A 22916-nucleotide genomic window follows, 5' to 3' on the forward strand; every position below is an offset into this window, starting at 1 on the left:
CTGCATCAATAATAATGTATACGATGAGCTATAAATGTTCTAGCCTAAAAATGTTAGACGAGCTTTCTTCCAACTTACCTTCTTATCTCCATCACGACGTGTGTTCGCGCGATGTTGTTGGTTACCTAGTAACGAGCGTACGGTGGCCGAGAATGTTCCGTCAACTTCGTGTGTTCGCGCATCTATGTTGCCTAGTAACGACCGCAATCTGGCCGAGATACATGCTGGCGGCAGGAAACTTCACTTTGTTGTGCCTGCGCCTCGTATACAACGTTATAAAGCTTGCAGGACATCTTGGTTGGCATTGCCTTTTCAGCGTGAGAAATGCACGGTGTGGCGTGTGAGCGTGTGAACTGGTTGAATTGCGTGTCTCACGGCCATTGCGTGAGACTTGAGAACCCTGCTTAACAAATAATCAAAATAACAAACATTCAGGATATCAAGAGAATATAAAACGCAGGAGATAAACACCCATAACCAAAGACATACTAATAGACATAAGATTTCTAGTGGTGTCCAAAACCATAGTGGACGTTATCGAGTACTCTCATTCAATCCCACAATGCACCGCAATAATGAGTGCACAACAGATGTATGCACTATGGCTCGAGAATAGGCTACCCAGAATGCACTGTGAGAGTCGCATCGAATTAATTCCCGTGTCTGAACAGAAGATGGTGCCCACAGCTGAATCATCTATCCATCCATTTTCCAAACCGCTGGTCCAATGTGGCTATACAGTGTAATGTCATACAGGTATAAATTCCATTTTATTGACTATTAAATTGTTAAATTAAGGTTTATACATGCTAGTTTCCATGACAGAGTTCAAGGTGAATCGTTTCATTACAACTGGAGCTGCCAGTTTACCAAGTTGTAAATGATTATTAAACAGTAAGTACAAGCTATGCAAAAGCGACACCCCTTTCCGGCTACTCAGTGTCCAATTTCACTCGCTCACTTTCATTCAATGAATCAAGTGGACTGTATTAGTGGAGTAATGTAGGGAATAGTGAATGAGGGTATAGGGGACCGATTTAGAACACAGCCAAGGTCAACTAAAGAATACAGTAAATAAACACAGGAATTGAACAAAACTAAACCAATGTAAGCCCGTTTATCGGTCCAAATGGGAGTTTCTGATAGGACGGGTGAAGGTCTCTGCGCGTTCCTGTCTTTCCTTTTACGTAACACAACAAGATTAAATGAAATACATTTTCCAAATGTATTACCTCATTATTTCATCTGACTCCATAAATGAAAAAGGTTGTAATGATATCAGAGCATCATTAAATGTGAGTGAATGTTTGATTATTCTTTTGAACTCTTTACTTACATTTTACCCGTTCATATTAGGAAGCTATGTCGCTCAGAGGTCCTCAGGCCTTGTGTAACATGGGTCTCACAATCACAATCTCGCCAGCTTCGGTCACTAAACAGAGGTAATTGCTATATACCTGAGATCGGTCACATTCACATTTACACACTCAAAGATACTTTGGTATAGCCCCCATGGAATTGCATACACTTGAATTTAACGTAACGTTTACTTCAATAGAGATATGGCCACTATTACAGATATAAGCTGACCAACATTACTTCTCTTATAATAGCTTTGGATTGGCCATGCCGTGGTTTCTCACGTACACTTATCTAAAGTAACATTAAATGAAAACAGAGGTAAGACACACCCAAATTTAGATTGGTCAAGCAGCATTTGCTGTTCTAAACCATAGACTAAAAAATATGGACAAAGCGTCTGTGACGTCACCCATAGACTTTCTGAAGAACGGTTTTGAAGCCGTTTATGGGGGGTATGGGCGGCGCCATCTTGGAAAATCTTGGGAAATCCTAACCCCGCCCACCTTCTGGCCAATCCATATATGGGTAAAGGACGCGAGTCCGGTTATTCCAAGTACAGAACAGCCCGCGTCACTCAGCTCGCTCTGCTACTCCGGTTATCTTTGTATGTATATTTTAGGCAACGAAATATGTTATAAAACACCATACTAACTCTTTTCGTTTTCATTTAAAGAAATCTTAAACATTATAGCCACACAAATGTGGTTCAGGCAACGCGTATTGATTATATTCACTGCATAAAATGTTTGCCTAACAAAACGAAATATAAAACACAAACCTGCCTCTTTTCTTTTAAATATAATATAAAAATATTAAACATTTTAATATGGTCCAGGCAATATGTGCATTTGTACTAAACAACAGATGTTGCAGTAAACAACATTATACAGATCATCTTCGTTGTATTAAAATTTAAAATGACAAAACTCAACCCAGTCTCTTTTTGTTAAATTTCAGTTTTATCAATATTAGCCATTATAAAAGTATAAGTAAATGGTACCAAGAAGCTATAGGCAAGGCAAGGCAAGTTTATTTATATAGCACATTTCATACACAATGGCAATTCAAAGTGCTTTACATAGAAGAAATTAAAATAATAGAAAGAAATAAGAATAATTAAAACAGTTTAGAAAAATAAAATAAAATACATTACAAACAGTCGGACGAACAGTGGCACAGTGCTCATTCAGTAAATGCATAGCTAAACAGATGTGTTTTGAGTCTCGATTTGAAAGTGACTACAGTAGGAGCACGTCTGATCTCCTCTGGAAGCTGGTTCCAGCTGTGGCTGGCATAATAGCTAAAAGCAGACTCGCCATGCTTAGAGTGAACCCTTGGTATTTCTAGCTGATATGATCCTAATGATCTGAGTGATCTGTTGGGTTTATATTCAGTGAGCATATCTGCAATGTATTGAGGTCCTAGGCCATTGAATGATTTATATATCAGTAATAATACTTTAAATCAATCCTAAATTTAACTGGGAGCCAGTGTAAAGACCTGAGGACTGGTGTGATATGTTCATATTTTCTGGTTCTGCTCAGAATCCTGGCGGCAGCGTTCTGTATGAGCTGCAACTGTCTTATGGTCTTTTTGGGAAAGCCAGTGAGGAGTCCATTACAATAATCCACCCTGCTGGTGATGAAAGCATGCACAAGTTTCTCTAAGTCTTGTCTGGAAACAAAGCATCTAATTCTTGCAATATTTTTCAGATGATAGTATGCTGATTTAGTTATTGCTTTGACATGACTACTGAAACTAAGGTCTGACTCTAGTGTCACACCAAGATTCCTGACTTGATGTTTAGTTGTTTGACCCCTAGAGTGAAGGTATGCGTTCACCTTGAGAACTTCATCTTTGTTTCCAAACGCAATGACTTCAGTTTTGTCTTTGTTTAACTGAAGAAAATTTTGACACATCCAACTGTTGACTTCATCAATGCATTGGCACAGGGAGTCAATGGGGCTGTGTCGTCTGCATAGCTGTGGTAAGCAATTTGGTTCTTTCTCATTATTTGGCTCATTGGGAGCATATACAGGTTGAACAGGAGTGGTGCAAGAATTGAGCCTTGAGGGACTCCGCATGTCATGGATGTCCACTCAGACTTATGATCTCCTATACTCACATAATAACCTCTCCCATCTAAGTATGACCTGAACCATTTTAGGACTATCCCAGAAAGCCCCACCCAGTTTTCCAGCCTGTCAAGAAGTATGTTATGATCGACAGTGTCAAATGCAGCACTGAGGTCGAGTAGTACCAGCACTGATAATTTGCCTGAATCATTATTTAAGCGAATATCGTTTATTATCTTTATGAGCGCTGTTTCTGTGCTGTGGTGCGGTCGGAAACCATACAAATTGTTCTATACAAATAAAGCAAACAATTCAGTCAAACATACAAAGTCAGCACTCTCTATAACCATACAACGGTAAAGTTAAATAGCTTATAAAGTTATGAAACTTCCCCTCAGCCAAAACGATTGGCCAGGGAACAAATTATAGATTCACGAGACCAAAAATCGCCCGTTAGATATACACGAGACGAATAATATCTCATGTTAAATCACTACAGAGTCAGCGGCAAACGTCAGAACGACTAGCCGAGGAAAGGCTGTTCCAGGCGGGGTACATGAGCGCCGAGCGCCCGGTGATTGTCTGGATCTCACAAGCTGGATACAATTTTCATAAATCTTTATAAATAAACCACAGATTTGAGCTTTAAACAACTAAATTCTCGCCTGAAAAACTCTTAAAACTACATTTCATGAGACAAAAACAGTAGTATTATATTGCAACTGTATATTAAAAAATGGCGCTTCTTATGTTGTCATTCTCCTTGGAGCAGCCTATGCTCGTTATCAGCTGTCAATCAAGCTGTCAATCAAAGTTAACCACGCCCTTATTTGTCATACATTTTATATCTAAATACGATCTAAACTAATGAGTTAGAAAAAAATTCACTCCCCTCACAGTTGTCAGGCACTCGGAACCTATCGAAAAATACAATAAAAGTCCATGGGACCAACCTGTAAAAACATGAATTTATGCTGTGAAAACTGACATTTTAACATGGTGGTCTATGGACATTTGCTCCCTTTTGGGACTTCCCCCTAGCAGATTTTCGATGTATTGCAGTTTTTCGCACTTCCGGGTAGGCTTCATTTTTCAGATTAGAATGTTGGCGCTTGTTCTAAACGGAAATTCACTTATTGTCTTTGCAAAACCAAGTACACTTGAATTAGTGTCAAATATTATTATTATTACAAATAGTATTATTAGTCAAATATAATTAGATTTTGGTCCCCTATTGAGGGGTTCACATCTGTGAGATCAGAATTTGTAATTGAATGTGTTCTTGATATTTGTGGAAGGGAATACTGATTTACAAACAGGAGGTAGTTTGAATGGAGGATCTGGGGGAGGGCACAGCTTTAAGGGGCACACCACATTTCTCATATTTTATAACTTCTTTTAGCTTTTCATTATGGCTGGGAGAATGAGACCATTTTACCAGGTGCACTGAGACACTTTAAAGGGATAGTTCACTTTGAAATTAAATTTTGGTATGTTTTATCTTACCTCAAGGGCATCCAAGATGTAGGTGTCTTTTTTTCCGCAGTAGATTCAATTTTGATATTTTTAGGTCAAACCGTTCTTGTCTGTCAGTCATATAATGCAGGTCTGTGGTCACCACCTCAAAGAGCATGCACAGAGTCCAAATTAAAACAATTCCCCATCGTCCAAATTAAACAATTCCCCATCGTAAGTACACATTGATGGCCTGAGACACGAAACGAGCGGTTTGTGTGAGAAAACGAACAGTATTTATATCGTTTTTACCTCTTGTAACACGGCCACGTCCAAGTGATCTGAGGGCGCGGGCGCTTCCTAGTGTGTGACATGTACGCAGACTGGTGCATAGATATATACACTAGATGTCGCCTTGGCGACGGCAGTTCATTGAACGAATGCCGTAGCCAAGGCGACATCTGCAGACACCACAGGCTCCACAAGGCGACATCTAGTGTGTAATCTATGCACCAGTCTGCGTACACGTCGATCAGATCACTTGGACGTCGCTGTGGTCAAAAGGTAAAAACGATATAAATACTGTTAGTTTTCACAGACAAACCGCTTGTGCAGTTGTGTCTGCAGAGACCACATTTTTTTACAGTGTGTTCAGGGGACAGGCAGCTAGCGGATAGTGTCACATACAGCAAACATACGATGTTTGCTGTATGTGACAAAAAATGTTTGGCCTAAAAAACGTGTGACATCGCTTAGAGCACCTTTCATTTATTTAAATGTAAATGACTTTGGGTATTGTTCTACTTGAACCATTCAATCCCTTTTAGTAATCCTTCAGGATTTTTTCTCTAATTTTTTTTCTATTGAAAAGGCCTCCCACGGCCCACCTGCAATACCTCAGCAGCCCACAGGTTGGGAACCAACTCTTTCTTGTAGGTCTGAATTAGTCAATTGGTGACAAAAACCATGGCTGAAGAAATAGACCATACCCAAGAAAGCTTAATGTCATCTGAGACACAGTTATGCATCATATGCCAGGAAAACAATAAGAAAAATCTCATGACAGTTAGTAAGGATGGCCGCCAAAATACATGAATAAACGTGAAATAGAAAGGAAATTGAAGGCAGAATTGAAAAAAGATACCAAACCAAGTTCATCTGCATCGACCCCAACTCCGCAAAATGTTACTCTACGGAGTAAAATACCTCCAATAGATTGGAAGCAGTGTATCTTTTGCCAACAAGATCAGAAAGAAAAACTACATCTCATACAAGAAATGAAATTCAGCAGCAGAATCCTACAAGCAGCAAAGAGTGATTAGCTTGTGTAAATGATCTTATAACTGCAGAAGGAAGTTATCACATGACTTGCAAGACCAGGTTTGAACGTAGGACTAGCTTTCTTGGGTATGGTCTATTTCTTCAGCCATGGTTTTGGCACCTTTAAATGAAATAAATTTAAACAGCCTTTCCTCCAATCAGTCAGTGTAAAAGCAAGTGTGTTAAGTTTTCTGACTTTGATGTCATCTAGCTAATGGTGCTAATAGGCTTCTTTTAGTGATCAAAAATGCTAAAATATACACTGCAATTATTTAAACTACATAGATAGATAGATAGATAGATAGATAGATAGATAGATAGATAGATAGATAGATAGATAGATAAATAGATAGATAGATAGATAGATAGATAGATAGATAGATAGATAGATAGATAGATAGATAGATAGATAGATAGATAGATAGATAGATAGAAACATTATTGATCCCCTTGGGATGTTTATGAAAACATGTCACATTATGAAAATATACACTGGACATGACTTTACCTGTTAGCTGTCTTATGTTTTTGATCAGCCGTTCTGAGAAGTGTGAGAAAAGCTAAGCTCGGGGGTGGGGTGGCGTGATATTGGGGAGGGGCCCAATAGGAGTGCATTACAGAAGTTGGGGAGTGCATTACAGCACATTTGACACATTTTACCTCAAAACAAAATACAAACTAAGTAAAAGTAGCCTGATAATATTAATATTAATAATAATAACTTAATTATGAATTAGTTAATAATAGTTCATAGTTAAAAACAACTATTTTTGCAATATCTAAGCAGTTTCTTCACATTACATCTCAAATCTGAATATGGCATTGAATTGCCCATGTAGAAAAATGTCTCTGGTTACTCACGTAACCTTAGTTCCCTGAGAGGAGGTAACGAGACATTAAGTATGGGGGAAATCCATTTTCCAAAAGCCCGGCCCAGCTCGCAACGAGCTCATGCAGAGCACAAGCACTAATCCCTACCTCACCACAGCTCAGGTTCAGGCACCGGACCTGGTTGAAACACCTATTGGCACAGAGCCAAGTCGGCGCCCGCACCAACGTAGCCCCGTTCACCTAGTTAAGCAACGCTGAACTGAAGTGAATGGGGGATTGCAGCAATGTGATTGGTGCTTAGGAATACACTGCCGGCTTATGAATGCGGGCATAATAAGGGGACACATAGATATAGTGAACATAGTGCAGCTATTGCTAATGACTCGCACTGCCTACACGACCTGGTCGAAACCATGACTAGAGCGCGCGCCAGACGGGGCGTGTCTGTAGTCTAGTCCAATGACAACTCAGCTCCCTCTCTCTGCACTGACAGTACATGTGGTGCGAACGAAGGAATATCCAAGTTATAGAATCTCGCAAACGTGTTGCGAGAGGACCAGCCTGCTGCGAAACAAATGTCCTGAATAGACATACCCTTCGCCCATGCCCACGATGACGCCAAACTCCTCGTGGAGTGGGCGTGCACCCCTATAGGGCAAGCGGTTCCCCGGGAAGCATAAGCCAGTCGCACAGCCTCCACTATCCAGTGTGCTAGCCTCTGTTTTGACAGCGCGCCGCCTTTCTTGGCACCCGCGTAGCAGACGAAGAGCTGCTCTGAAGTTCGAAAATGGCTAGTTCTGTTCACATAAGCACGCAGGGCACGCACGGGGCACAAAGCGCACTTCTGAGACACTGAATCACTGTCCTCATCGGGGCAAAAAGCTCGAATTGTAACCACCTGCGCTCTGAACGGCGTTGAGAGCACCTTAGGCGAATAGCCACGCTTGGGTAAAAGTCTGACCATGCAATCGACCGGTCCAAACTGCATACACGCGCTGTTTACTGACAGGGAATGCAAGTCCCCCACCCGTTTCCCGCAAGCTAGCACGAGCAGTAGCGCCGTCTTGAATGAGAGCACTTTAATGTCGCTAGACTCAGCAGGTTCAAAAGGTGGGTCGGACAGTGCACTAAGTACTAACGACAGGTCCCAGACCGGCATCTGACGCAGGCGGGGGGGGGGGGGGGGGGGGGGGGGTTAAGCCGCCTAGCTCCCCGGAGAAAACTTGTTATCAAAGGGTGTTTCCCCACTGAATGGCCATCCAGCACATCATGGAAAACGGCAATAGCGGCCACGTAGACTTTCAGTGTAGATGGCGCGCTACCAACATCCAGACGTTCCTGTAGGAAGGTCAGAATAACGGAAATATCGCAATTCCTGGGGTCCTCCTTCTTGTCAACACACCAGTTAGCAAACACTTTCCACTTCAGGGCGTATAAGCGCCTCGTCGAGGGGGCTCTAGCCTCTGCTATTGTCTGCAGCACTCGCTGTGATACTCCGCGCTGACCTGCCACACATGCAGGTCCCATAGCTCCGGGTTGGGGTGCCATATGGTGCCCTTCGCCTGAGATAGGAGGTCCCTTCTCGGTGGTATCCGCCACGGGGGAAACCGCGACATGTTCACCAGCTCCGGGAACCACGGCTGGTTGGGCCATTTGGGCGCCACCAAAATCAACGCGCATCTCTCCTCTCTGATCTTTTGCAGCACCAGCGGCATTAACTTGATCGGAGGGAAAGGATACTTCCGTCCCTTCGGCCAGTGGCTCGACAGTGCGTCTCCCTCTAGAGGGGCTGTTGCCAATGCAAAGTACAACGGGCAGTGAGCATTCTCCTGCGATGCAAAGAGGTCAATCTCCGCTTTGCCAAACAGATTCCAGATCATGTTTATCGTCTGCGGGTGAAGCCTCCACTCCCCGTGCACAATGCCATTCCTGGACAGCATGTCCGCGCCGCAATTCAAACTGCCCGGCACGTGCACTGCTCGAATCGACAGGAGTACTCTGTCCATCCATAATAGCAGCCGTCTCGCTAGCCCCTGCAGGGATCGCGAATGTAAACCTCCCTGGCGATTGATGTACGCCACCACCGCCGTGCTGTCCGTTCTGATGAGAACATGACGGTCTTTCACAAACGGGAGGAAACCCCGCAGCGCTAGATGAACCGCTTCCATCTCCAAGCAGTTTATATGCCAGCGCGTCTGGTCCTCTGTCCACGTACCGAATGCCGGTCTGCCATCGCAGAGGGCTCCCCAGCCTGACAGTGACGCATCCGTAGTGACCACTACGCGTCTGACCACTCTGCCCAAAGCAGCACCCTGCTCGAACATGGTCGAATCGAACCAAGGCGCTAGAGTCTCCAGACATGAACACGTTATAATAAGGCGTTCCGTTCCCGCTCTCCACGCCCGCGGCTGTACTCGGTTCTGTAACCAGTGTTGAAGCGGTCTCATGTGCAACAAGCCCAGTCTGCAAACGGAGGCTGCCATCAGACCGAGTAGCCTCTGAAACGTTTTTAAGGGGATGGCTCTGCCTTGAACGAATAGGGCTAATGTATTGTGAATCGACTGGATTCTCGACTCTGACAGCTTCGCGATCATAGCGCGCGAGTCCAGCACCATACCGAGGAATGTGATAGACTGGCACGGTTGAAGCACGCTCTTCTGCATGTTCACAGACAGTCCCAAACCTGCCAGGTGGGCGAGGAGTCTGCGTTTGTGTTCCTCGAGAACACACTCCGACCGCGCGATGACTAACCAGTCGTCGAGATATTTCAGAATGCGCATTCCACTGAGCTTCAGGGGAGCAAGCGCTGTATTCATGCACATTGTAAATACACGGGGGGCGAGCGCCAGCCCGAATGGCAACACTTTGAACTGGTATGCCACACCTTCGAATGCAAAACGGAGGAAGCGCCTGTGATGCGGGGCTATCTGAATGTGGAAGTATGCATCCTTCAGATCCACTGCAATGAAGTAATCGTCGGGCTGAATGTGCGCGAGGATCTGCTTCACAGTTATCATTTTGAACGCGCGTTTCGCGAGCGCTTTGTTCAGTAATCTCAGATCTAAGATGGGGCGCATCCCTCCGTCCTTCTTCGGCACTAGAAAATAACGGCTGTAGAAACCGGAATTTCTCTGCTCTTCGGGTACTATCTCTACTGCTTGTTTGGCCAAGAGAGAAGAGATTTCTGCCCGAAGTAGCGGGGCACTCTGTTCTGACACCTCTGTCATAATCACACCGCCGAAGCGGGGTGGTCTGCGAGCGAATTGGAGTAGCCGCGTTTTATTGTGTTTAACACCCAATATAATGCCGTCGGGAGCGCCGACCACGCGCTCAGGTGGCTCGATAAGGGGGGCTTTAACGCATGCTGCGGCGGGGGCTGAGCGCCAGCCACCGGGGAAGCATTGACCGCTACATGAATGACAGGTGACTCGTCCGCGGCGTTTCGCACGGGGACATAAATAGCCACCTCCTCGGGTTTCCCCGAGCTTCCACTCTGCGAAACGTCCCCCGGGGGAGAGGTTTCGCTTATGACGCGGGTAATAGTGTAGGGAGGAAGAAAGTCAGCCACAGATGGCGATGCAGGGCCACAAGACTGCCCATATTGCGGCCGATTCCCTGGGCGATCTTTTTAGACGCCGCCAGAGCGAGATCCGCCGCCGTGCGCAGTTTCCTGTGCAACTCCGGGTCCGGGCTTCCCTCATCCAGGGACCCTAGGAGTCTTGTTGGTAAACCTGTAGGATTGCCATCGTGTGGAGGGCAGATGCTGCATGTCCAGCTGAAGTGTATGCTTTCTCGGCGATGTGTGCAGTAGCTCGACATGGCCTAGAAGGCAGTTGGGCGGTCTTCCAGCCGGGAGAAGACGCCAGATGGGCCGCGATGGCATCCTCGACGGGAGGCAATCGCGCATACCCCAATTTCTCCACCCCTTCTACTGTCGTGAGCAGCTGGGTACCTTGTGCATGGGCTCGGGCTGAGAAAGGGGAGCGCCATGACCTGGTGAGCTCCTCGTGGACCTCCGCGAAAAAGGGTGCAGGTCTCCGTGGGCTTTCAGCCTGACGGCCCGCGCCGAGGAAGGAACCGTCCATCCATCTCTTAGACGGTAGCTCCTTGGGAGCTGTCCACTCCAGCTCCATATCCGCCACAGCCTCCGTGAGAATGGCCATAAGCTCTGCATCCAAGGAGGCGGGGGCGCCTTCAGACGGGGACTCGGACCACGCTCCCGGGTCGGAGGCACTGGTAGACATGGCGTCGTCACTGTCGTATCCAAACGAGATCATGTCCCGCGCTTCTTCAGCTCCTCGTGTGCGTCTGGGAATTCGATGGGTCCACCACACATGCGGCAAAGAGACATGATGATATAATCCACCGGAACGCGAGAGGGGAAAACTCCTTACTATATTCCGCTCTAATGCGTACATCAACGGTGAAACCAGACTCGAGTGAAGAAAAAAGATTCTGAGGGTTTTGGCGCCCGCCGTCACCTATATTGGGAGCTGTCAGCCAATCAGGTGAGGGCGGGATCGCCATTGGCTATTTGCAAGCAAAAGAGTTATTCAAATCAGACTTCAAAATTCGAGGAAAATGGATTTCCCTCATACGTAATGTCGAGAGACCGACTCGATAAGGGAACTTACAAAAGCACATTTATTTCATGTTTGTACCTTGTTTAGTCAAAAAGATATACGGAAAAATTGATTTTAGCCTGGCGGTGGCGGCCATTTTGAATTTCTTCATTTTGAGGCATTTTGGGACATTTTTGAGCTTCATATACAGCAGATTTGGATTCAGCACCCCTTAATACCCCTAGAAATGTTGTATATTATAAATAATCACAAAATGCCTTCAGGGTTCTGATTTTGTGAAAATTGACCCTGTCTATTATAGCCCCTTTCACACAGTGCGATGATCCCGGGAAATTGCCGGGAAATTGGCAGAACGCCTTCTGTGTGAACGCAAACACGACCCGGGATTGATGCCGGCATCGATGCCGGGTTGGGGACCTAGTAACATTGCAGTGTTCAGTCCCGGAACGCGCGCTGTGTGAACAAAAGCCGTAATAATGCCGTGTCGTAGTGATGACGCTGAAGCCAGTATCGTTCGCCAGCTGTGAAACGGTACGTAATGCGAAAGTTTATGATCGAATCATAGAAGAAAAAATGCACAAGCGTGGATTCTCGAGAGAGAGAGAAATCGCAGCTCATAAGCAAACTTAAGACGCTGCTGAGACATTACAAGTCACATCGATGTCACGTGTCTTTACGGGATTTTTACGGGTTGTGTGTGAACTATGTTCTCTGTCAAACTCTGATTCCGGAAAATCACTGGCAGTGTGAATGAATCAAAATCAAATGAACCCGGGTCAAATCCCGGGTCACTTTATCCGTGTATTTTCCGGAATCTCTGTGTGAAAGGGGCTTATAATTGTTTGACTTTGTGTAAGTAATGCTATTTTACATTTTCTTCACAACTTCAATGTATATTCAACCATTTGAAATAAAAGGCTGAATCACTTAACCTGTTACTCTGAGCTGTGAATGTAATTCCACCACACAGTTCATGAGACGCAATGCTTTCTGACATTCTTTCATACATACTAATGAATAATACATGAGATGAAAAGAATCATGCCAAAGTTATGAAATACTAAAGGAACGTGCCCCTTCCATCGTCTTAATGCTGCTGTGAACCGAAACCGTGTCACGCAGTTCGCCAACAAAACCCAGCCATGGTATATTAATACCAAATCCCCTCCGCACATCTGTTAGTGGCGATCTAACGGTGCGCCCTAAGTGCACCTCCTGCAGCCGCTCTCCATGTTTTTTACATGGCTATAGATTAAGACCAGCTCCCAGTGAATTACATCCTATGTGAGGAGACACAGGATCATTCATATGGCACCACACAAAAAACACTCACGAGAAAAATCTCATATCTGCGCTTAAATTATTAAATTAGATTAAATTATATGAGAGTGAGTAAATGATGACAGAATGTTTTTTTTTTTTTTTTGGTGAACTATCCCTTTAATATTCACCCTGTACACCCATGGTGGAACTGTCTCCAATACTCAATGCAAATTCTCCAGTATTTATATACCCAGCCCATCCTTGGCTGTGAATATTTCTTGTGCTCCCACAAAGCAGAGAAGAAGAACCACTCATAAAATCATGTTTTATCTGTCTGTACTCCTAATGTCTGCCATGCCTTGTGAGTAAAATTCTTCAAGGTTTTTAGAGCAGCATTAAACTGTTCAACATTGATACAACCATAATAACCACAAAAAGTCCATTTCAAAATGACGTTATTTGTGCTTAATTTGCAGATGTGTGCAGCACTGTGGAGCACAACCAACCAAGCTCACTTTCGGTAAAACCTGGAGAATTTTTTACCATGTCCTGTAAAGTATCAGGTTATGCTCTCAGTGATGGCTCCAAGGCACTTTCCTGGATTAGACAAGCTCAGGGGAAGAACCTCGAGTTCATTGGCATGATCCATGCTGGTGGTAGCATAGACTACAAGGACTCACTGAAAAATAAGTTCACCATCTCCAGAGACACATCTACAAGCACAGTATATCTTAAAGGACAAAATCTGCAATTTGAGGACACGGCTGTGTATTATTGTGTTCGGTATGCAGGCACTGTGATTAATACCAGTTTAATGCTCATGCAGTCACTTAACACTTAACATGCATGACTAGATTGGAAGTTGAATGCCATGGTAAAACCTTAATCATCAGACACGTTAAGAACTCTTTATCATTACTATTGAAAACAAACTGTGGAAATAATTGTTTTAATTAATTAAATAAAATCATTTCTTTATTATTAAAAAAGAAAAACAAAATGATTACACACACACACACACGAATATGACACCAAACCATGTTAATTATTAATTTATTTGTTTTTAATTTAAAATAATTTAAAGATAGCAGAATAATACTATCAAACAACTAAACAAATAAATAATAGAGTTCGAAATACAAAGATTTGAGTTCTTGAAGCTTAAGTTATTCTGTTGTTTGGTGATGTTTTTAACATGTCTTTACAACACAACATTGCAGAGGCTAAAGACACAGCTGTAGTAATGGGACTCTGCCCATTCCTAAAACAGTCCTGTACCCACTCTCACCAGGACACGTCACTGTTTATCTGTTTGAAGAAACTCAGATTAAGTCACATGCTCGTGCCAGCTGTAACGGAAAAATAAAATAAAAATTATATCAAGAGGTGGTACTATTGCCCTTAAAATGAACCTCAATGGACTCAAGCTCCACAAACTACAGTATTTGCTATCAGGATTTCTATGCAAATTATCTGATGTCTGTTTCATATTTAAACAACTGCACTGTTGACTGGAGAACTCATCACTAGTTCAGCCTTGATACAAATCATGTTCACTTTGTATCTGTTGCTGTTGCTGGCCGCAGTGTCTGGTAAGTATATTCCCTGAACAAAATAAACTCTTTTCTTATTGTAAATATAAATACATGATCCTAATTATTTGTACATTTGTTTGTTTATCCACAGGTATTGATTCTCAGGTTGTGCTCACACAGTCTGAACAGTCAGTAGTTGTGGCTCCAGGTGGTTCCCACAAACTGACCTGTGCATGTAGTGGGTTTACTGTTAGTGACTATTACATGCACTGGATCCGTCAGGCACCTGGAAAAGGACTGGAATGGATTATTTATTATTATTCAGATTCTGTTAAGAGCTCAGCTCAGTCAGTCCAGGGCAGGTTCACAGCAACTAAGGACAGCTCTAATTTCTATCTGCACATGAATCAGCTGAAGACTGAAGACACTGCAGTGTATTACTGTGCAAGACACACTGTGGAAACACTAATACAGGCAGCTGTACAAAAACTCATGAGAAATGAGGTGGACATGGCTGAGTAACACTGAAAAAAGGGAAGAGCCTCTGAAGTGACATAAGGCCTGTCTGAAGTGTTTTGAATGTATTAAATACAAAAAACGTTAATATTAAAGGGTTAGTTCACCCAAAAATGAAAATTCTGTCAGTAATTACTCACCCTCATGTTGTTCCAACCCCGTAAGACTACTCAGCAATGGTGTTGACATGAATTTGCACATGGTTTGTCTTAAAGCATATAACATTTTTTAATAAAAACACATAGACATATAAACAACATTGAAAACTTGATTTTCACCAAAGTGGAATACATCCTAATAAACTACAAATTCGGCATTCAAGGCAGATTCATGTGGAATCACAACCAGTTACTGAAACTGACTTATGCCCAAAACTGACACACTAATCCAGAAAGGAGAGGGAACAACAACAATATACTAAAAAAACAAATATTAATTCTAAACTAGAAATTAGTTTAGAAATTAGACAAAAAAATGCCCCGTCACTGGGCAGTGCTGGTGGATTTCCAAATATGCATCTTTCCACGGTAGATGCTTTGGTGCTCTGAATAAATTATAGAACAAAGATCTCTGAAACATTGACTCAATAACAAATAACAAACCATGAATAAATTATAGAACAAAGGTGTACACTGATAAAGTAATATATCTTTTCTCACTTATCAAAATGTTGGTCAAGGTTTTTTTCCCTTGTCTACTGTGATAATTTGCAGATTACTGCATTAAACTACAGTGTTAGTCTGCAAACCTCCAAAGATGCAAATGATTTTGTGGGAAGGGTCAACGTCTCCCCGACTCCTGAAAGTGTGTTATAAGCTGAACTTTCAGTCAGTGCATGTGTTCAGTGACTAAAACAGCTGCAGTGTAACCTATAACTGTTTAACTGGCTTTTTTCTGTTGTAATGGAGATGCTACTATATGGACTCCTACTGATGATTATTGCATGTGAGAAACTCCCATTTGTAGAAGATTATTATTTCATTGTTCTAAATCATCTAACATGATTTTTCCTCTGTATTTCAGGTGTTAGTGGTCAGTCTTTGACCTCCTCAGATTCTGTGGTGAAAAGACCAGGAGAATCAGTCACTCTGTCCTGCGGTGTCTCTGGATTCTCAATGAGCAGCTACTGGATGCACTGGATCCGTCAGAAACCAGGGAGAGGACTGGAGTGGATCGGGGGGATTGACGGTGGCACAGGCACTAGTTTTGCTCAGTCTCTACAGGGCCAGTTCTCCATCACCAAAGACACCAGCAAAAACATGCTGTATTTAGAGGTGAAAAGCCTGAAGACTGAAGACACAGCTGTTTATTACTGTGCAAGACAGTCACAGTAAGACAAAAGACTGCAGGGCTGCACAAAAACTACTCATGTCTCTGAGGGCTCAAGAGCACTTGATACTTTTGTAACAAGCCACTTTATTGATTTTTACTTCATTAAAATCTTGATTTAAATCCGTAACTACTTCTTCATGGAGGTCTTTCTAAATGAACAACAAGCATTATAAGCATACCCGAATTCATGCAACAACAAAACAACAACAACAACAAAACAAAAAACATTCACAAATTAAAATGCAGCTGAGTTCTACGGCATTCCAATGTGTGATTTTTTTTTTTTAACAACTGGAAAGTTAAATGTTACATTCATATTAATGAATATCTTTAATAAATGCTGATCTTTTGGACAGGTTTTCAGAAATCATGCAACAAGTAGTAAAGAAGCTTTAGGAAATGATATATAAACATTTTTGTAAAAATTCATAATTAGCTACTATGTCTCTTAACTAGTAAATAAGAATAAAAATATGTTGAAAGGCAGACAGGGTTACAGAGGTTATTAAGGTTACAGAAAATAGAAACCTTTAGAGGGCAGCCTATGCAAACTTGTCCTCCTTTTTAAGCCCCACTGTATTCATTAACAGACTATTCATTTACTCATTTATGACTTTCCTGCATCAGTTTACTTATTACATAACATGGTAATGGATATTGTGTCTAAACTGTGTTTTATCTTTGTGTTTGCTCTCACAAAATGTAAGAAGAGCTTCTGAAAACCTGTTGACAATCAGACTTATTCATGTGCACTGATTTAAATGTTAATGTTGAACTGTTTTTCAATCTGTTGGTGTCAAGGCAGTACTTTTGGGTGTCTTGTTTTATTTATTTTCATATAAAAGCAACAGAATTTAAATAATATCCAATGTATTAACAACAAAGCACATGAGTGTGAATCACGCTGTCACTGTTGTGTTCTGTTTAGTTTGTTTTTCCATTGGACTTGTCTTCTCTGTTATCATTAGTTCATCTTCATCACCTGTGTCTTGTCAATCACCTTCATCACCTGTGTTCTGTTAATCAGTGTCTGTATTTAGTTCCCTCTGTTCAGTCAGTCTTTGTCCGTTCTAACATCTAGTCATAGTTATGTTTGAGTCACGTTGTATTTGGTGTGAGTGTATCCTACCTACCTGCCTGTTTGTAACCTGTTATATTTGTAAGTAAAACTTTGCATTGGAGCTTTCTGCTTTCATTGTCGTCTTCTTCAACCTACACCACACCCTGACACACCAACGCATTCTCATCCTAGGGCGTCATATACTGACGCTTTTGACATTTCGTACATCCAACGCACATGGCACCCTTTAGCGTCAATATGAGACGCAGAGAGCTTTGTTCGGTTATGGGTAAGTTTAGGTCTGGGGTAGGGTTAGGGTTAGACCGCTAGGAGGCGCCTTCTGGCCCATATCTATCTGCGTCTCATATTGACGCTAAAGGGTGCCATGTGTGTTGGATGTAGACGAAATGTCAAAAGCGTCAGTATATGACGCCTTGGGCTGGACACACGCAATATCACCTTTGATTTCATAGGTGTCTGATCCACTATTTGTGCTATACAAGACATGAGAACAACGGCTCAATGGTGGAAAAGGGCTGATCTGTTTGCCTGTACACATTCAACTACTGCACACTGAACTCTACAACTTCGCTACAGTCCTTTATTCACTTTCACATAAACATAACACAACATCACATCTGTTTTTAATAGAACTCAGATGAGGCTGCATGCTCCTGCCTGCTTTGAAAATAATCACATTTATTCATGCTGCAGAAGGACATTGTTATATCTGTATCAAGATGTGGCACTATTGTTCATGAAATGAACCTTTATGGCCACAAGATCTAGTTTTTTGCTAATTCGGGGTTTCTATGCAAATTATCTGATGTCTGTTTCATATTTAAACAACTGCACTGTTGACTGGAGAACTCATCACTAGTTCAGCCTTGATATAAATCATGTTCACTTTGTATCTGTTGCTGTTGCTGGCCGCAGTGTCTGGTAAGTATATTCCCTGAACAAAATAAACTCTTTTCTTATTGTAAATACATACATGATCCTAATTATTTGTACATTTTTTTTCTGTTTATCCACAGGCATTGACTCTCAGGTTGTGCTCACACAGTCTGAACAGTCAGTAGTTGGCTCCAGGGGGGTATTCCAGAAAGCTTGGTTAACTTACCATTTGGTAAATCATAACCTCTGGGTTGATTTACCCCAAACCCGCATACCATGAGTATGTCGGTTCCAAAACACCTGAGAAGAGTTAGTTTAATCAACCTCCTACTGGTTACCCAGAGTTAATGCGCGCATACGGTGAGTACATAAAGACATTTTCAATGGATCGCCGATTTCAGGAGTCACCATGGAAACCCAGGGAGAAAAAAAGCGAGCTACATACTTCGCTGAAACTGAGTTGGAGGTTTTAATGCTTGCTTATGAAGACTATAAGCCCATTAAACAAAAAAAAACAAAAAAAACAATACTGCTGCATCAGCAAAAGAAAGAGAGTTGGCTTGGCAAAAAATAACGGACTGAGTAAATGCACGAGTTTATAAAATTATAAATGGGCTATTTTCCCCTTTCATTGTGACGCAAAAATTATTTGGGGCATGTAGTAAAAATAGACAAGTATTTACTTGTTGGCCTCCATACATTTCTTAATATTACAGTAGTAATGCACATAATTGGCTAGTAATATGTTGGCTTCTTGTTTTATCAGGTGTAATCCTTCTGGAGCCAGAAGAAGTGTGAGCCAAGTCAAAATGAAACACAAAAACATTCTCCAGCAAGGTAATATTTTCTAAACTTGTTACTGACGCCATCTAATTTAGTTTTCTATGTAGCCAATAGAAAGAAGGCTGAGGCCCGTAAAACAGGTGGGGGTCTACCTCCACCTTCCCTCACCCTAGCTGAGGAGCTGGCACTGTCCCTTAATAAAGGGCGACCTGTGGTTGATGGGATTCCAGGGGCAGTTCATCGGACTCAGCTACCAAGACAAGTGGCTTAGTAAAATGTAGGTGTACCATATTAATACTTATGATTTATTGATGTTTTCACTGTTTTTGTCAGTGTTTTAATAAAGAAAATCATCAACATTGTCACCATTTTAAATAGGCATTTTGAATGCATTTTACAGTCATTGATTCACTTGTGCAGTATGCATGCTGCTTTGACTGCATATGCTGTGTACTGTAATCTTATTACTAGTACTCTTAGATGTTCCTAATGTCCTTCTTTATTAGTTGTATTTGTTTAAGAATATACATTGAGTATTGAATATGCATGATTATCTTATTGGTTTAATTATCTTGCAGTTGCTGATGGCCACATTGTATTATTGGATCCTCCTGCAACACCACACTCTGTCACAGTTGTAAGTGATTATTGTCTTTAGGTTTCTGTTTGCTAGACCAAGCATCCTTCCTTATTTTCACTGAAGGCTGAAGATGAAGAGACCACTTCTGCTGTGACAGAAACAGAAAATGTGGGGAGGCCCATAGAGGTATGATGCATAGAATGAATTCCCCCTTTTTTGCATAAGAGAATAAATAAATTGTCATTGTCATTTTACAGAATATGGCAGGAGATTTTAATACAGATGAGGGTCCATCTACCTCCACACAGAATCTTAGCAGTGTAAGAAATGTTCTGCAGTTCTCCTTCCTCATTTAAATATTTGGTCTGTGTTTGTATTACAGACTTTATCAGTCATGTTTAATTATTCTGTCTTTCTAGTTGCCTGCCAAAGAGCTGTATAAGGTCCACCTTCAAAAGCAAATCAGAAAAAGTGACATGGAGATGGACCTTATACAGCTTCAAATGGAGGAGAAAAGGCTTAACCTAAAAAAGGCCAGACTTGAATTGCTGGAGCACCAGCTTAAGGTGGGAAAAAGTATGTGAACAGTAATCTGTCATTGGTTGATGAATGAAATCTAAAGCAATAAATACAAATGTCTTTTGTTACTGGAAATAAAGAAACAATGAACAACACTTGACTGTTAACTGGTTTTAATTAAAGTGATTTTGGCAAATCATGTCTCGTACCACCCTGCCATCTCTTTGGTCTACTGGGTTCACTGGGGGTTTCTCTTGGCCATCTTCAAGAGAAGGGGGGGCCCTCTCACCTCTCAGTGTGGCAATGTTGTGAAGAACAACACAAGCAGCTGTGATGTCACATGACCTTTCTGGGCTGACCCTGAGCCCATGCAGGCACTGAAACCTTGCCTTCAGGATGCCTATGTTCCATGTTCTGCTGTGGGCCAGGTTGAATTGTGCCTGTGGTCCAGGCTCAGGTTCAGGGTAGGGTGTCATCATATAGGGCAGACAGGGGTACCCTCTGTCCCCCAGCAAGTAACCACTAAAGTGTCATACAAAGGTAGTTAAAGTGTATAATTGCATTAAAAAAAAAAAAAAAAAAAAATTGTGTAAGGCAAAACATACCCTGTTGAAATTTGTGGCACAGTGATGACTCCCTAAACATTCTGGCATCATGTACAGACCCTGGCCATTTGGCTTCAACATTAGTGATGAGGTGGGTTGCATCACATATTACCTAGTTAGTGGGGACCAGTAATGAGGGTGATTTAATGGTTTAAACACCCAAACATTTAGCACCCAAAAAATCTATTGTCACCTGCACATTGATGCTATGGATTGACTTCCCATTACCATAGTCTCCTTCATTGACTGAAGGAGCTTTAATGGGAATGTGGGTTCCATCAATGCACCCAATCACATTTGGGAACCCTGAAATTGAAAGTTATATAATTAGAAACTTTTTAAATTATTGTGAGTGACTGTCACTGTATACAGTATGAATAGATTAAGTATAGTGCTACTGCTATGTAACTAAAATGGTCTTTCATAGAATATCATAGAATGGACAAACCCGCCACTCTGTGGAATTCCTCTTTAATGACCCTCAGTGGTTTATGGCCAGGGAACTGCACAAAAGTGTGTAGGAACCGTTTGAGTGCAATGCATACTGTACGAACAGACACAGTTGCCTTTCCCACATGCTCTGCATCACCTATTGTATACAAAAAACTCCCCGTCGCAAAAAAGTTAAATAAATGGAGTTAAATATTTAACTCCATTATCTTCGTTTAATAAATTAACTATTCTTTTGAAAAACGGCAACGCTCCCGCAAATATTCATTTGGATACGAAAACACATTGATACGTGGTCGTATCACCCTCTCACGGCGGAAAATAATTTGTATTATCTGTGCTTCCACATCCACTGGATCGTCTTTAAAACGGCACGCCATGCTCAGTAACCTTCTGAAACAAACTAACCCTGGAACATAACCTGCTACCGAGCAGGTTATCTTCAGAGAGTAAGTTCCTATGGTTACATACATACCCAGAAAGTTACCTCCGTTTTTGGAACCGAAAGTTAAGGTTATATACTAACTTACCCTTAAACTTACCCGGGTATGTCACATAACCTGCTTTCTGGAATATCCCCCAGGTGGTTCCCACAAACTGACCTGTGCATGTAGTGGATTCACTCTTAGTAGCACTGAGATGCACTGGATCCGTCAGGCACCTGGAAAAGGACTGGAATGGATTATTTATTATTATTCAGATTCTTCTAAGAGCTCAGCTCAGTCAGTCCAGGGCAGGTTCACAGCAACTAAGGACAGCTCTAATTTCTATCTGCACATGAATCAGCTGAAGACTGAAGACACTGCAGTGTATTACTGTGCAAGAGACACTGTGGAAACACTAATACAGGCAGCTGTACAAAAACACATCATGAGAAATGAGGTGGACATGGTTACACTGAAAAAGTGGAAGAGCCTCTGAAGTGACATGAAGTGTTTTGAATGTACATATATTGAATACAAAAACCAATTTCCCACAGTCTGTTTCCCATGTCTCAGTATGAAGTATATTTTTTCAGTCTAGCCTACACTCTTATATTAATAATGTGCTGGATTCTTTTTTTCTAATAATCCTTCTAACACAAAACTTCATTACCTTTACATGGGTATTGTCAAGATGGAGCTTATATATACACACAATTAAGATATGATTTTTTAAATAATTAAAAAATTAAACTTAACATTCACCATGATGCACCAAGTGCACCTGTAACTCCAGCAACCTTTAACTACATCCTGATAAACTGCAAATTCAGCATACAAGGGAGATACATGTGGAATCACAACCAGTTCATGAAACTACTACTTTTGCCCACAACTGACACACTAATACCAATGTTATACTAATCCAGAAAGGAGAAGCAACAACGGCAATATGCTAAAAAACAAACATTCATTCTAACCTAGAAATTACTGAATGTCCAAAAACAATTTATCTTTCCACTGTAGATTGTCATGTCGTGGAAATATTAAACTGTATATTAAACTAACCATGTTTCTAACATCTAACCTTATTTAACATCTAACATTTGAACAGGATGTACTGTACGAAACCAGTGGAAAACTAAACTAGACAGTCTGTTAGAATCTTTTGATTAACAAAATTAAGTCATCATTAAAACAAAGTTTGCTTTACCTAGTGACAGAGGGGTTTGCATATGAAGAACCAATCAAATAGTGGGGAAATTATGTAATGCAGCATGACATTTATGCCATACCTCTATACTATAAAACTGTTGTATTCTTGTGTA

The 22916-nt window shown here is 41.8% G+C and overlaps 2 long non-coding RNA genes across 2 annotated transcripts; one reads left to right on the plus strand and one right to left on the minus strand.

Annotated features, from left to right (window-relative positions):
- The first annotated feature begins 19124 nt into the window (after positions 1-19124).
- LOC311306979 lies at positions 19125-20160 on the plus strand. The gene is made up of 2 exons (XR_014630239.1): positions 19125-19289; positions 19591-20160. It is a non-coding gene; the product is annotated as an uncharacterized lncRNA (long non-coding RNA).
- On the minus strand, positions 19288-21715 carry LOC311306976. The gene is made up of 3 exons (XR_014630238.1): positions 20910-21715; positions 20717-20828; positions 19288-20633 (listed from the first exon to the last, which is right to left on the minus strand). It is a non-coding gene; the product is annotated as an uncharacterized lncRNA (long non-coding RNA).
- Between the last annotated feature and the right edge of the window lie 1201 nt (positions 21716-22916).

Source organism: Rutilus rutilus (assembly GCF_951802725.1).
Source record: "Rutilus rutilus genome assembly, chromosome: 1".
Lineage (NCBI taxonomy): Eukaryota > Metazoa > Chordata > Actinopteri > Cypriniformes > Leuciscidae > Rutilus > Rutilus rutilus.